Raw genomic sequence first — 13,654 nt, forward strand, 5'->3', positions numbered from 1 at the left:
AATTTCTGAGGCCACTCTTCAGACAGGGATTGGACTGGACTGTGGGACATAAAGTGATACTCGTGAGGAGTGTGCCTCTTAGCTCAAGTAGATACAAGAAACTAAACGGGCAGCTTCTGTCCGGAGGTGAGATGGGAAGGCAGAGAGGGTTAGGAGCTGGTTGAATGAACATGGGGAATCAGGGACAGAAAGGAGGAGTGTGCTGTCACAGTATGGGGAGAGCAATTAGAGTCATGTATCAATGTATGTATAAATTTTTGTATGGGAATAAATAAAAACAACAACAACAAAAATTAAAAAAAGACCAGACTTACTGGTCTGACAGAGACTGGAGAAACCCCAAGTGTATGGCCCCCAGACACCCTTTCAGCTCAGTAATGAAGTCACTCCTGAGGTTTACACTTCAGCCAAAGATTAGACAGGCCCATAAAACAAAAGGAGACTAAATGAGTACACCCAGATCAGGGGCAAGTACAAGAAGGCAAGAGGGGACAGGAAAGCTAGTAATGGGGAACCCAAGGTAGAGAAGAGGAGAGTATTGACATGTCGTGGGGTTGGCAACCAATGTCACAAAACAATATGTGCGTTAATTGTTAAATGAGAAGCTAGTTTGCTCTGTAAACCTTCATCTAAAGTACGATAAAAAGAAAGAAATTAAACCTTTATTTCTAAAACAAACACTGAAATTGAAGACAAAATTGGAGCTCTGAGCCCCCTACTGAAATAGTGGGAAGAGACTAGGAACTTTGAAATTTACTTCTGGAGAGGGGGTAAGTACCAATAGTCACCTACTCAGTCTCCAGCCAGGGCCTCTCTCCTGAGCCTAGGGCCTTATATCCAAGTGCTGGCTGGGCTCCCCTGGATGACACACAAGCACCTCCTCCTCTTCCTTCTAAACCTGCTCCTCCTCCTGTGTTCTCTGTCTCAGTGATGACTCTGACTCCCATCCAGTCACCCAGGCCAGGAACCTACAAGTCGTCTAGATTAGTGGTTGACAAACATTTTCTATAAAGGGCCAGATTTGAAATATTTGAAGCTTTCTGGACCATGCTGTCTCTGTTGCAACTACTCAACTCTGCCGTTGCAGGATGAAAGCAGTCATAGACAATATGTAAGGAACGGGTGGGGTTGTGTTCCAATAAAACTTTATGCACACTAAATTTGAATTTTTTATACTTTTCACATGTAATGAGATACTATTTTGATTTTTTTAACCATTTAAAAATGTGAAATCATTCTCAGCTCGTGGGTTGTACAAAAATTAACCAAAAAACCAAATCCGTTGCCATCAAGTCGATTCTGACTCATAGCAACCATAACGGCCTTAGTTTGCCAATCCCTGCTCTAGAATCCTCACTCTCCCTCCTTGGCCACACGGATCTTACTTCCTAAGTAGTCCTTGAATCTGTCCCATCTCTTCATCCACACTGATACCATTTTAGATCAGATTCATATCCATGTTGCCTTCTGACATGGACAGTTCAGCAAAATTGAAGACAACTACAAGCAAAGATCCTCTACAATGATGGGCCGCGGAAGTACATGTCTTTTCCATGTATTTTAAGTTCCTCATATTGTGAAACATAACTTACAGATTAATTTATCTCTTCCTTCATCTGGCATTGAAGAAACAATATGTTAGTGATGCCACTTGAGTGCATGCTTGTTCTGTCTAGCCTTGGGGGCTGGTTGGACTAGGTCTAGTCCCTTCTCTCCAGTGATCCCCAGACTGGGCACTCAAACTTGCTTTAATATGGAGCCACATCACCTGCATGTGGCTTGTTGTTAGTTGCCATTGAGCAGGCTCGAACTCATGGCAACCTTATTGTCATGGTTTGAATTATGTCCCCCAAAAAATGTGTGTATCAATTTGGCTAGGCCTTGATTCCTGGTACTGTGTGATTTTCCTGTATGTTGTAAACCTGCCTCTATGATGTTAATGAGGGAGGATGGGTGGCAGTTGTGTTAGTAAGGCAGGACCTGATCTACAAGACTGGATTGTGTCCTCAGGCAATCTCTTGAGATATAAAAGACAGAAGTGAGCAGTGAGAAAGGGGGACCTCATACCATCAAGAAGGCAGTGCCAGGAGCAGAGCGAGTCCTTTGGACAGGGGTCCCTGCGCCGAGAAGCTCCTAGTCTGGGGGAACACTGATGAGAAGGCAGACAGAGAAAAAAAGCCTTCCCCTGGAGCTGACACACTGAATTTGGACTTTTAACCTACTTTAACTGTGAGGAAACAAACTTCTCTTCATTAAAACCATCCACTTGTGGTATTTCTGTTGTAGTAGCACTAGATGACTAAGACACTTACGTATAACAGAAGGAAACATTGTCCGGTCCTGTGCCATCTTCATGATCATTAGTATGTTTGAGTCCATTGTTATGGTTATTGTGTCAATCCATCTCACTGAATGCCTGGAATACTCCTGCCCAAAATAACACCAAGCTTTCTTCCTCATTTCATTCAGGTCTCTATTCAAATGTCAACTTATCACAGAAGCCTTACCTGAAATAACTGCTCACCCCACTGCCAGCACACCCTATCCCCTTAACCTGCTTTATTTTTCTCCGTACCAGTTCACATCCTCTAACATTATAGTACTGCATTTACTAGTTTGCTTATGTTCTGTCTCCCTCAACTAGAATGTAAGCTTCATAAGGGCAAATTTGTTTATGGTCTGCCTCCCTCAACTAGAATGTAAGCTTCATGAGGGCAGATTTGTATATGGTCTGTATTCCTCAACTAGAATATAAGTGTCTTGAGGACAGATTTGTTTATGGTCTGTCTCCATCAACTAGAATGTAAGCTTAATGAAGGCAGATTTGTTTATGATCTGTTTCACTCAACTAGAATGTAAGCTTCATGAGGGCAGGGCCTTTGTCTTGTTCACTGCTGTATCCTCATCTCCTGAAATACTTCCTTGCACGTAGTAGATGCTCAATAAATATTTGTTGAATGAATAGATGAATGCAAAGCATAACTGATAGTGCAAAAAAGTAAGGTGCCATAAAGGATGAGCAAACAAAAAACCAGAGTGATATACAGGTGACCTGTGATTTAATGACTTGGGATTTAACCCCTGTGGTCAAGACTGTTAGTTATACCCCAATTTCGATTCTCTTCTACTTCTACAGTAATAGAACTCTTGATTTTTAGCTGAACACATGGCCACCCAGAGAAAAGACTACCATGACTAAGATCTGGCCAATGGAATATAAATGGAAGTGTCATGTGGAAGCTTCTGGAAATCTTATTTAAAAGACAGCTGCCATGTCCTTTCTTCTTTTCCCCCTTACCCTTTCCTGCTGCCTGGAATGTGAAAGTAAAGGCTAGAGCAGAAGCAGCCATCTTGGATCATGAGATGACCTGAGAAATAGAAGCCACATAGAGTGGAACAACAAGATAGAAGGATCCTGGGTGCCTGAAAGCTTTGCGGGGACAAACACTGCATACCAGCCTTGGAACGTCTTTCTCTGGAATTTTGTGTGAGAGACAAAGAATTTTTTATCTTATTTATGCCACTATTATTTTGGAGCTCTGTTGCTCTCAGCTGAATGCAAAACTAATCAACACAATACACATACAGAGAGAGGAGCCAAGGCCTTGGAACCACGAACCCCATATAAATCCTAGGCCCTCAACTGAAATGGTGAATTAGAAAAAAACTGTCCACTGACAAAGGAGAATAGATGAAAGGTTGTCTGCCTTGGCCTTGATTCTGGGCAGACAAATAGGGCTCCCTTTCAGAATTTATAACCACTAATAGGGAGGAGCCCTGGTGGCACTGTGGTTAAGAGCTTAGCTACTAACCAAAAGATCGGCAGTTTGAATCCACTAGCTGCTCCTTGGAGATCTTATGGGGCAGTTCTACTCTGTCCTATAGGGTCGTTATGAGTTGGAATTGACACAATGGCAACAGGTTTGGATTTGGGTTTTCTGGTAATAGGGAAAGAGTTCTTAAACAAGATATAAAAAGCACCAACCATAAGGGGAAAATGATAAATCTGAGTACATTAAAATAAAAAAAAAACTTCTGAATGACGAAAGACACTAAAAATGAAGTTAAAGATGTGCCACAGACTACATAAGCAACAAAGAATTAGTATGAGAAAGTGTAAAGAACCCTATAAATCAATAAGAAAAAAGACAACCTAGTTTAAAAAAAAAAAACAGGAATAGGATATGCAGAAGTACTTCACAGAAGAGGAAACCTTAATGACCAGCAAACAGATGAAAAGATGTCTAACCTCCCCATTGGAAATGTTAATTAAAATAATAACTCATACATATTTAATAACTCACACATATTTAGCCCTTACTGTGTGCCAGGCAACGTTGAAAGTGCTTTATATATGCAGAACCGATTAATGTAATTGCTGTCAATAAGTTGTATATGTGTAAGAGGTTAAATTGGCAAAGTTGTGAGATAGCACAGTTACAACAATGACAAAACACACACACACACACACAAAAGAGTAGCTTCTGAGGCTGCTTATGTAGTACAACCAAATACCTCATAGGATTTGGCTTCTTGGTTTGGAGGTTTAGGGTCATACTTTCATGGGACATCCCAGTTAATTGGCCTAATAATATGTTTAGTGCTTCTGTTCTACCTCCTAGTTCACTGTGTAGTGCCTGGGGTCTTAAAAGCTTGCAAGCGGCCATTCAAGGCACAACAATCGATGTCTCTTCACCTGGAGCAACAGAGGAAGGAAGAGAGTCAGGAATAGGAGGAGGAAATGGAATTTGTGGCTAATTGCCTTCATGAATAACTGCCTCCTTTGCCATGAGACCAGAAGAACTGGATGGTACCTGGCTACCATTATGGAACATTTTGATCAAAGCTTCTATACAACTATCCTAATCAATAGGGGGGAAAATGTACAACAGAATTTCCAATTCTCATGGACTCCAAACTTTCTGGAGCCATGGAGGGTGGATGAACTCCTGAAACTATTGCCCTGAGATCATCTTTAAATCTTAAACCAAAAATATCCCCTGAAGTCGTCTTAAAACCAAAGAATAGTTTAGCTTAACTAGTAAAGAATGTCTGCCTTGAGCATTATGCTCTTTTAAAATATCTATCTATATTGGATCAAAGTGACAACAGCAACTCGAAAGATTAGATAGGAACCTTAGGGGGCAATGAGTTTATGTTAATGAGGGAGGAACAACTCAGGAAAGAGGGTAAGAATGGTTGCACAACTCAGAGAATGTAATCAATATCACTGAATCGTACATGTAGAAATCGTTGAATTGGTGTACCTTCTGCTGTGTATATTCTCAACAACAACAAAAATAAAATAAACTATAAAAAAAGAAAGTGCTTTACATAGGATACTATTTCAATCCATCAAACTGGCAAAACTTTAAAAAGCACAGCAAATAACACACTTTAGCAAGAATGTGAAGCAATGGAACTTTTCAGGCACTGCTGGCAGGAGTACAACCATTTTATGGGACGATTTGGCAACATCTTATAAAGTTGAAGATGCAAATAACCTCTGTGAGTCAGCAAATATCACTTTTACATGGACTTCTAGAGAAACCCTTGCATGTATGCCCAAGAATGTTCATAGCAGCTCTATCTGTAATAGCAAAAAAGGAAACAATATAAATGTCCTCCATCAGAAGACTGGATAAGTAAGCACATATACTCTGGAATAGTCTACAGCAAGGAAAAATGAGTGAACTAGAGCTACATGTATCAACATGGGTGAGTCTCAAACAGGATGCTGAATGAAAAAGGCAAGTTGCAAAATGATATATACAGATGACCATTTGCATATAATTTAAGATATGCAAAACAACCCTATATATTATTTGTGAATACTCTCATATAAATAGTAGAAAGTATTCAAGATAATTGTACCTCTAGGGAGAGACAGAGTAGATGAGAATCTGGGAAGTGTGCATATGGAGTGTCAACTCTGTCTACAATGTTTTCATTCTTAAAAAGAAAGGAAGCACATAAATATGACAAAGGGTTACAGTTTGTTAAAGCTTGTTCTTATTGTTGTGTGCTATCTAGTCAATTCCAACTCAAAGTAAAACTGCCCCATAGGGTTTCCCAGGCTGCAACCTTTAAGGGAGAAGCTCATCACGTGTTTTCTCCCACAGAGAAAAGGTTCGAACCTCCAACCTTGCAGTTAGCAGCAGAGCACTTAACCATTGCACCACCGAAGCTCCTTTGCTTAGTGGCGAACATGTGTGCTCATCGCGTTCTTCTCTCGTCCTTTCTATATCCTTGAAATATTAACAATAAAAATATAAAAACAAAACGAATCCACCGTCATTTTGGAATAAATTAGAAAAGAGTCAAAAATTTTACATAATCTCGCCACCTAGAAAATGTTAACATTTTGATCTAAACTTTTTTCACTCATTTCAAATATTCATTGAACCCCTACTTTGTGCCCAGTCAGCATATTGGACATTCTAGATACTTTGCGCCAATAATATTGTGACATTCCTGAATGACACTTTGCCATATATGCTGCTTAAAATTGCCAAAAGCTCTGTCTCATGGATTGAATTGTGTCCACCCAAAATATCTGTCAACTTGGCTGGGTCATGATTCCCAGTATTGTATGATTGTGTAATCTGATGTGATTTCCTTATGTGTTGTAAACTCAATCTCTATGATGAGGTTATATGTGATCCCCTTACGTGTTGTAAACTCTGTCACTGTGATGAGGTTATACCGATGAGCTTACCAAGATTGGATAGTGTGTTAATCCAATCTTTTTTGAGATATAAAAGAGAGAAGCGAGTGGAGACACATGGGACCTCATGCCACCAAGAAAGCAGTGCCGGGAGCAGAGCGCGTCCTTTGGACCTGAGGTTCCTGCGCTGAGATGCTCCCAGACCAAAGGAAAACTGATGCATCACAAGGACATTCCTCCAGAGCCGACAGAGAGAGAAAGCCTTCTCCTGGAGCTGATGCCCTGAATTTGGACTTGTAGTCTACTGGACTGTGAGAGAATAAATTTCTCTTTGTTAAAACCATCCACTTGTGGTACATCTGTTAGAGCAGCACTAGATGACTAAGACACTCTGTTAAGAAGTATCTTTAAAATGTATGTGTAAGATTTTTCACTGGGTTAATGGTCAATATTAGTCAAAGGGGTCACTCATCATTTTCTGGAAATAACAGTAACTAACACTTATTATGTGCCAGGCTCTGTTCTAAATGCTTTACATGTATTAACACGTTTAATCCTCACAACTACCCTCAGAGGCAGGTGCCATTATAATCATCCCTATTTTTAAAAGGAGGAAGCCGAGGCCCAGAGAAGTTAAGTAACTTGCGCAAGGTCACACAGCTAGTAAGGGATGGAGCCAGGATTCCTACTAGGCAATCTGGCTCCAAAGCCCTTGCTCTTAACCACCATGAAACTTTATTTTCAGTATTACTAATTATACGGTAATAGTATTCGTTGTTGTTGTGTGGCAAGTGGAATTATCAGCATGAGTTAATAATTGAACTCTAATGTGGCATTGCCTTAATTCATTTCATTTCATGTGTGTATGGCTTGTCTTCCTTATCAGGCAGCAAGCTTCTGCAAGGAAGATTCCGTATTTTAAGGCAGTATCTTTTTTTTTTGTAGATCACTATGTACCTTCAATCGTGCTATTTGCCTACAGAAGGTTTTCAATAAATACTTACTGAATGATTGAAGAGAAGCAGAAGAAAATCCACCACTTTTTTTCACACCGAGGCATAAAAGGTTTAATTTCCCAGGTCAGTCAGGAAATATATTCCTCAAGGGAGTCTTTTCTATTATTTTGGTCTTCATTAATCTTTTTGTTAATAATAGCTTTATTGAAATATAATTCACCCATTTAAAGTATATAAATCAATGGTTTTTAGTACATTCAGAGTTGTATAACCATCACCACAATCAATTTTAGAACATTTTCATCACTCCCCTAAAAAGACCCATACCAGTTAGCACCATTAGCATTCACTCCTCTTTTCCCCCTCAGTCCTGTTGTTGTTGTTGACTACCCTCAAGTCACCCCCAGACTCATGGTGAGCCTGTGCACAATGGGATCAAACCACTGTGATTCATAGGGTTTTCATTGACTGATTTTCAGAAGCAGATCGTCGGGCCTTTTCTCCTAGTCTGTCTTAATCTGGAAACTCTGCTAAAACCTGTTCAGCATCACAGCAACAGTCAAGCCTGCCCTGACAGACAAGTGGTGGCTGTGCTTGAGCTGCATTGGCAGGGAATTCTACCACTGAACCACCACCTCCCTCTCTCGCCGCCACCCCCGCCCTAGGCAACCACTAAACAACTTTCTGTTTCTATAGATTTGCCTAATCTGGACATTTCATATACATAAAATCACACAATATGTGGTCTTTTGTGACTGGCTTCTTTTATTTACCATCATGTTTCCAAGGTGGTATATCTGTACAATGGAATATTCCTGGCAGTTAAAAGGAGTGATTCATTAACCTTATTTATGCAACCAATTTACTAAGGTATTGCAAGGTTTCAGACATATTTATACCTTATTTTTTAATTAATCACATTATCTGTTAAATGCTTTAAGAGATTTAAAGAATCTGTTTACAAAAATGAACAGTCTGCATGTGTCTAGAAGTTATTAAATTTAGTTTGTTTAAAGGGAAGTACACCAGTAACTGAGGAGATTAATTGCATCGTTATCTTAAGCATAAATCCAGTAGGCACTGTGCAAGGCACTTTTTACAGGTAAGTTCCCCAGGAAGTAAATGCCTGTGGGAGAGAAGAAAAGATAGATTGGAGTCCTCAATATTTTTTAAGAGTTTAAAGGGGTCCTGAGGAGCTTCCAGACTTAGATGGACCAGGAAGAAAGGCCTGGTGATCTGCTTCCAAAAAACAGCCAATGAAGCCCCTGTGGATCACAACAGTCCAAACCCATTATGCACGGGGCTTATTCCATGGCAGCTAACAACAACAAAGAGATCAAAAAGTTTGTGAGCCACGGATCTTGAGCATACAAAAGGAAGTAAAACCCCTTAGAGTCAAGTAAAATCAAATATTTATCTGATTACCAAAATTGAAAGGCCCTCTTTCCCATTCCCCGTTTCTCTCTCTAAAGTCCCCTTTCCTTCTTTCAGTCTTTTCTAAAATTCTTTTATCCTCCTGGATGTGTTTTACTCCCTACGCGTGTGTGTCTGTCTCCAGTGTGTGTTCATCTCACCTACACCTCATATTCTTTCTATGCGTTGCAAGAGGTTAAATTGCTCCTGTTCCCATGTTGACAACAACATCCTCTTTGATGAAAACAGATAAAATAGATTACATATTGTTTGTTCCTTAGAACTTCTGAATCTTAGAGAGGCATTTTGTTATTGTGCATGCTAGCAGTCAGGAATATATCACAGTTCATCTACGGTGTAAATTGTAATTGCACGTTTGCAATAAAAAAAACCAAACCCATTGCCATGGAGTCGATTCTGACTCACAGCAACTCTATAGGACAGAGTAGAACTGCTCCATAGGGTTTCCAAGCAGTGGCTGGAGGATTGAAACTGCCGACTTTTTGGTTAGCAGCCATAGCTCTTAACCACTGCACCATCAGGGCTCCATTTGTAACAAAGAAACTTTTTAAAAATATATACGAACAGTGTCTTTTTATATTTTATCTTGAAAAATAAATGTATATGCTTAATTGCCATCAAAAGATTAGCCTGTCATATTTGAGTGAGACACATTAGAAATATGGAAGTTCAGTACCTCTGTTTATTTCTATCCAAGTGTGGAAACCACCAGAGAACAGAAAAGCACCCAAAACTCCACCAAATGCCAATGTTCCTCTAGTGACACACTATATCTTGAAAGGATGTTATGCTACAAAGGACACAGCAAAAGCAAAAATCTGAAGTAATGGGGGTAAAGAATCTCTGTGGCAATCAAATAGCAAATTGGAAGAGGACTCCTTTTTTGGTCTGGGGAGTTTTTGCTTTTTGGAAACAAAATGTATTGCTTTTTCCAAGCATCATGAAAAAAACACACAGCTTGCTAAATTTAGTTGCAGCTCTGTCACAACAACGATGAGAAAATTTTCCTCTGACCACAATGCGTTTGAGTACAAATGGTTCCTCTTTCCAGACTCTCGCTTGTACGTATACAAATTCCTAAGGAACACACTCTCCTACAGGGGTACTTTCTTGAGACTGGAAAGTAGGGCTTCAAACTGGTCAATCGATCGGGTTTGAATCCCTGCTGAGAATCTGCATTTATAACAAGTTCCCAGGCGATGCTAATGCTGCTGGTTAGGTATCAATTCTGAGAACCACTAGTAGAGCAGTGGTTCTCAAATTTTATTATACGTAAGAATCACCTGGGTATCTCGTTAAAATGTAGATTCTGATTCAGTATATCTGGGGTGGAAATGCAAATTCTCAGCAGGGGTTCTAACAGCAAGAAACTGGTTTGAAGCCCTGGTGGAAAGTGAGAATCGCTGGCCTCTACAAGTAAAGATGCTAAGAAATTAAACTGTATCCTAGCTAGTGAGCTCCATGGCTTTATATTCATTTCACAGAAACTGATGCTCGCAGCTGATCCAGTTTCACCATAGCCAGCCTAGACTGCCACCCCGATTTGGCTGTGCGTTGGGCAGTACCTTCGTCACTCTGGAATGGAAATCAGTGGACAAGGCACAGTCTCTCCTCCTGACGCTGCTGCACCACCAAACCTCTCCACACTGGTTCTCTTCCCCAAAGTGCTCCATCATTGCCGCTTGCACACGTGGCTGGCCTGGGAATGAAAAGGTAAGAGGAAATAGGAAATTGAATGGCAGTAAAGGAGAAATGAAACAGAAGAGACTGAGAACAAATGGGACAATATCAGCAGAAAGGAGAACAACAGAAGCGGAACAGCAAGACACAAGGGAACCCTAAAGATGAAAGAGTACTAGAAAATCTAATAATAGTCCCCATTCATTAGTGCTTACTATGTGCTAGGCACTGGATAAGAATTTTACGTGAATTTCTTCATCTCGTCTAATACTTACAATAAACCCTGTTGTGGTAAGCACCATCATTGTGCCTATTTTACAAAAGATAAAATATGCTCTTGTCATGAGAATAAGGAAAAAACCCACAACATTTAAGAGAAGTCAAGAGACGAGAGGGTAAAAAAGAAACAGAAAAAGTGGGATAAATAGAAAGCACAAAATAAGATGGTAGAAGTACATATAAATATATTAGAAGTAAATGCAAATGAGCTAAACGATTGCCTTCAAGTCGATTCCAACTCATAGCGACCCTACAGGATGGAGTAGAACTGCTCCATAGGGTTTCCATGGAGGGGCTGGTGGATTCAAACTGCTGACTTTTTGGTTAGCAGCTGAGCTCTTAACCACTGCGCCACCAGGGCTCCTAACTCTACAGTTAAAAGATAAAGATTGTCTTATTGAAGACTAAAACAAATTTGCACTATATACTGTTTCCAAGAGCATACCTAAAACATAATGTCACAGAAAGGAAAATAAGAAAGTGGGAAAATGTACCAGGCGAATACTAACCAAAAGAAAGCTTATGTAGTTAAAATAATATTAGACAAAATAGACATAAAAACAAGAAGCATTACTAAATTAATGAAAGTCACTTCATAATGATAAATGGCTTGGTTCACCAAGAAGATATTGCTGTTGTTATTAGGTGCTGTTGAGTCGGTTCCAACTCACAGCGACCCTGTGTACAACAGAATAAAACACTGCCCAGTCCTGCGCCATCCTCGCAATCGTTGTCATGCTTGAGCCCATTGTTGCAGTCACTGTGCCAATCCATCTCATCGAGGGTCTTCCTCTTTTTTGCTGACCCTCTACTTTACCAAGCATGATGTCCTCCTCCAGGGACTAGTCCTTCCTGATACATGTCCAAAGTATGTGAGACGAAGTCTTGCCGTACTCACTTCCAAGGAGCACTCTGACTGTACTTCTTCCAAGACAGATTTGTTCGTTCTTCTGGGAGTCCAAAGTATTTTCAATATTCTTTGCCAGCACCACAACTCAAAGGCATCAGTTCTTCTTCGGTCTTCCTCATTCATCGTTCAGCTTTCGCATGCATATGAGACGATTGAAAACACCATGGCTTAGGTCAGCTGCACCTTAGTCTTCAAGGTGACATCTTTGCTTTTCAAAACTTTAAAGAAGTCTTTTGCAGCAGATTTGCCTAATGCAATGCGTCATTTGATTTCTTGACTGCTGCTTCTGTGGATGTTGATTGTGGATCCAAGTAAAATGAAATCCTTGACAACTTCAATCTTTTCTCCGTTTATCATGATGTTGCTTATTGGTCCAGTTGTAAGGATTTTTCTTTTCTTTATGTTGAGGTGTAATCCGTACTGGAGACTGAGTATTTGATCTTCATCAGTAAGTGCTTCAAGTCCACTTCATTTTCAGCAAGCAAGGTTGTGTCATCAAAATAACGCAGGTTGTTAATGAGTCTTTCTACAAACCTGATGCCACATTCTTCTTCATATAGTCCACCATCTCGGATTATTTCCTCAGCATACAGATTGAGTAAGCATGGTGAAAGGATACAACCCTGACCCACACCTTTCCTGACTTTAAGCCACGCAGTATCCCCTTGTTCTGTTCGAACGACTACCTCTTGATCTATGTACAAGTTCCTCATGGGCACAATTAAGTGTTCTGGAATTCCCATTTTTTGCAAAGTTATCCGTAATTTGTTATGATCCACACAGTCAAATGCCTTTGCATAGTCAATAAAACATAGGTAAACATCTTTCTGGTATTCTCTGCTTTCAGCCAGGATCCATCTGACATCAGCAGTGATATCCCTTGTTCCATGTCCTCTCCTGAATCCGGCTTGAATTTCTGGCAGTTCCCTGTCAATATACTGCTGCAGCTGCTTTTTTTTCCCAATATGTTTTATTTAATTATTATCATTTTTAAATGTTTTCTAATTTTGATTGTGATTTCTTTTTGAACTATTAGTTAATTAGAAGCATATAACTAAATGCCTAAACATGTAAGGATTTTCTAGTTATCTTTATTATTTTTTTTTACAATTTTTTTTACTATACTTTAAATGAAGGTTTACAGAACAAACTAGTTTCTCACTAAACAGTACACATATTGTTTTATGACATTTGTTAACAACCCCACATGTCAACACTCTCTCTTCTCAACCTTGGGTTCCCTATTCCAGATTTCCTGTCCCCTCCTGCCTTCTAGTCCTTGTCCCTGGGCTATTGTGCCCCTTTAGTCTCGTTTTGTTTTATGGGCCTGTCTAATATTTGGCTGAAGGGGGAACCTCGAGAGTGATTTCATTAGAGCTAAAAGGGTGTCTGGGGACCATACTCTCAGGGTTTCTCCAGTCTCTGTCAGGCCAGTAAGTCTGGTCTTTTTTTATGAGTTAGAATTTTGTTCTATGTTTTTCTCCAGTTCTGTCCAGGACCCTCTATTGTGATCCCTGTAAGAGCAGTCAGTGGTGGTAGCCGGGCACCGTCTAGTTGTGCTGGACTCAGTCTGGTGGAGGCCGTGGTAGATGTGGTCCATTAGTCCTTTGGACTAATCTTTCCCTTGTAGCTTTAGTTTTCTTCATTCTCCCTTGCTCCCGAAGGGGTGAGACCGGTGGAGTATCTTAGATGGCCGCTCACAGGCTTTTAAGACCCCAGACGCCAGGC

Source organism: Trichechus manatus, unplaced genomic scaffold (assembly GCF_000243295.1).
Source record: "Trichechus manatus latirostris isolate Lorelei unplaced genomic scaffold, TriManLat1.0 scaffold00068, whole genome shotgun sequence".
Classification (NCBI taxonomy): domain Eukaryota; kingdom Metazoa; phylum Chordata; class Mammalia; order Sirenia; family Trichechidae; genus Trichechus; species Trichechus manatus.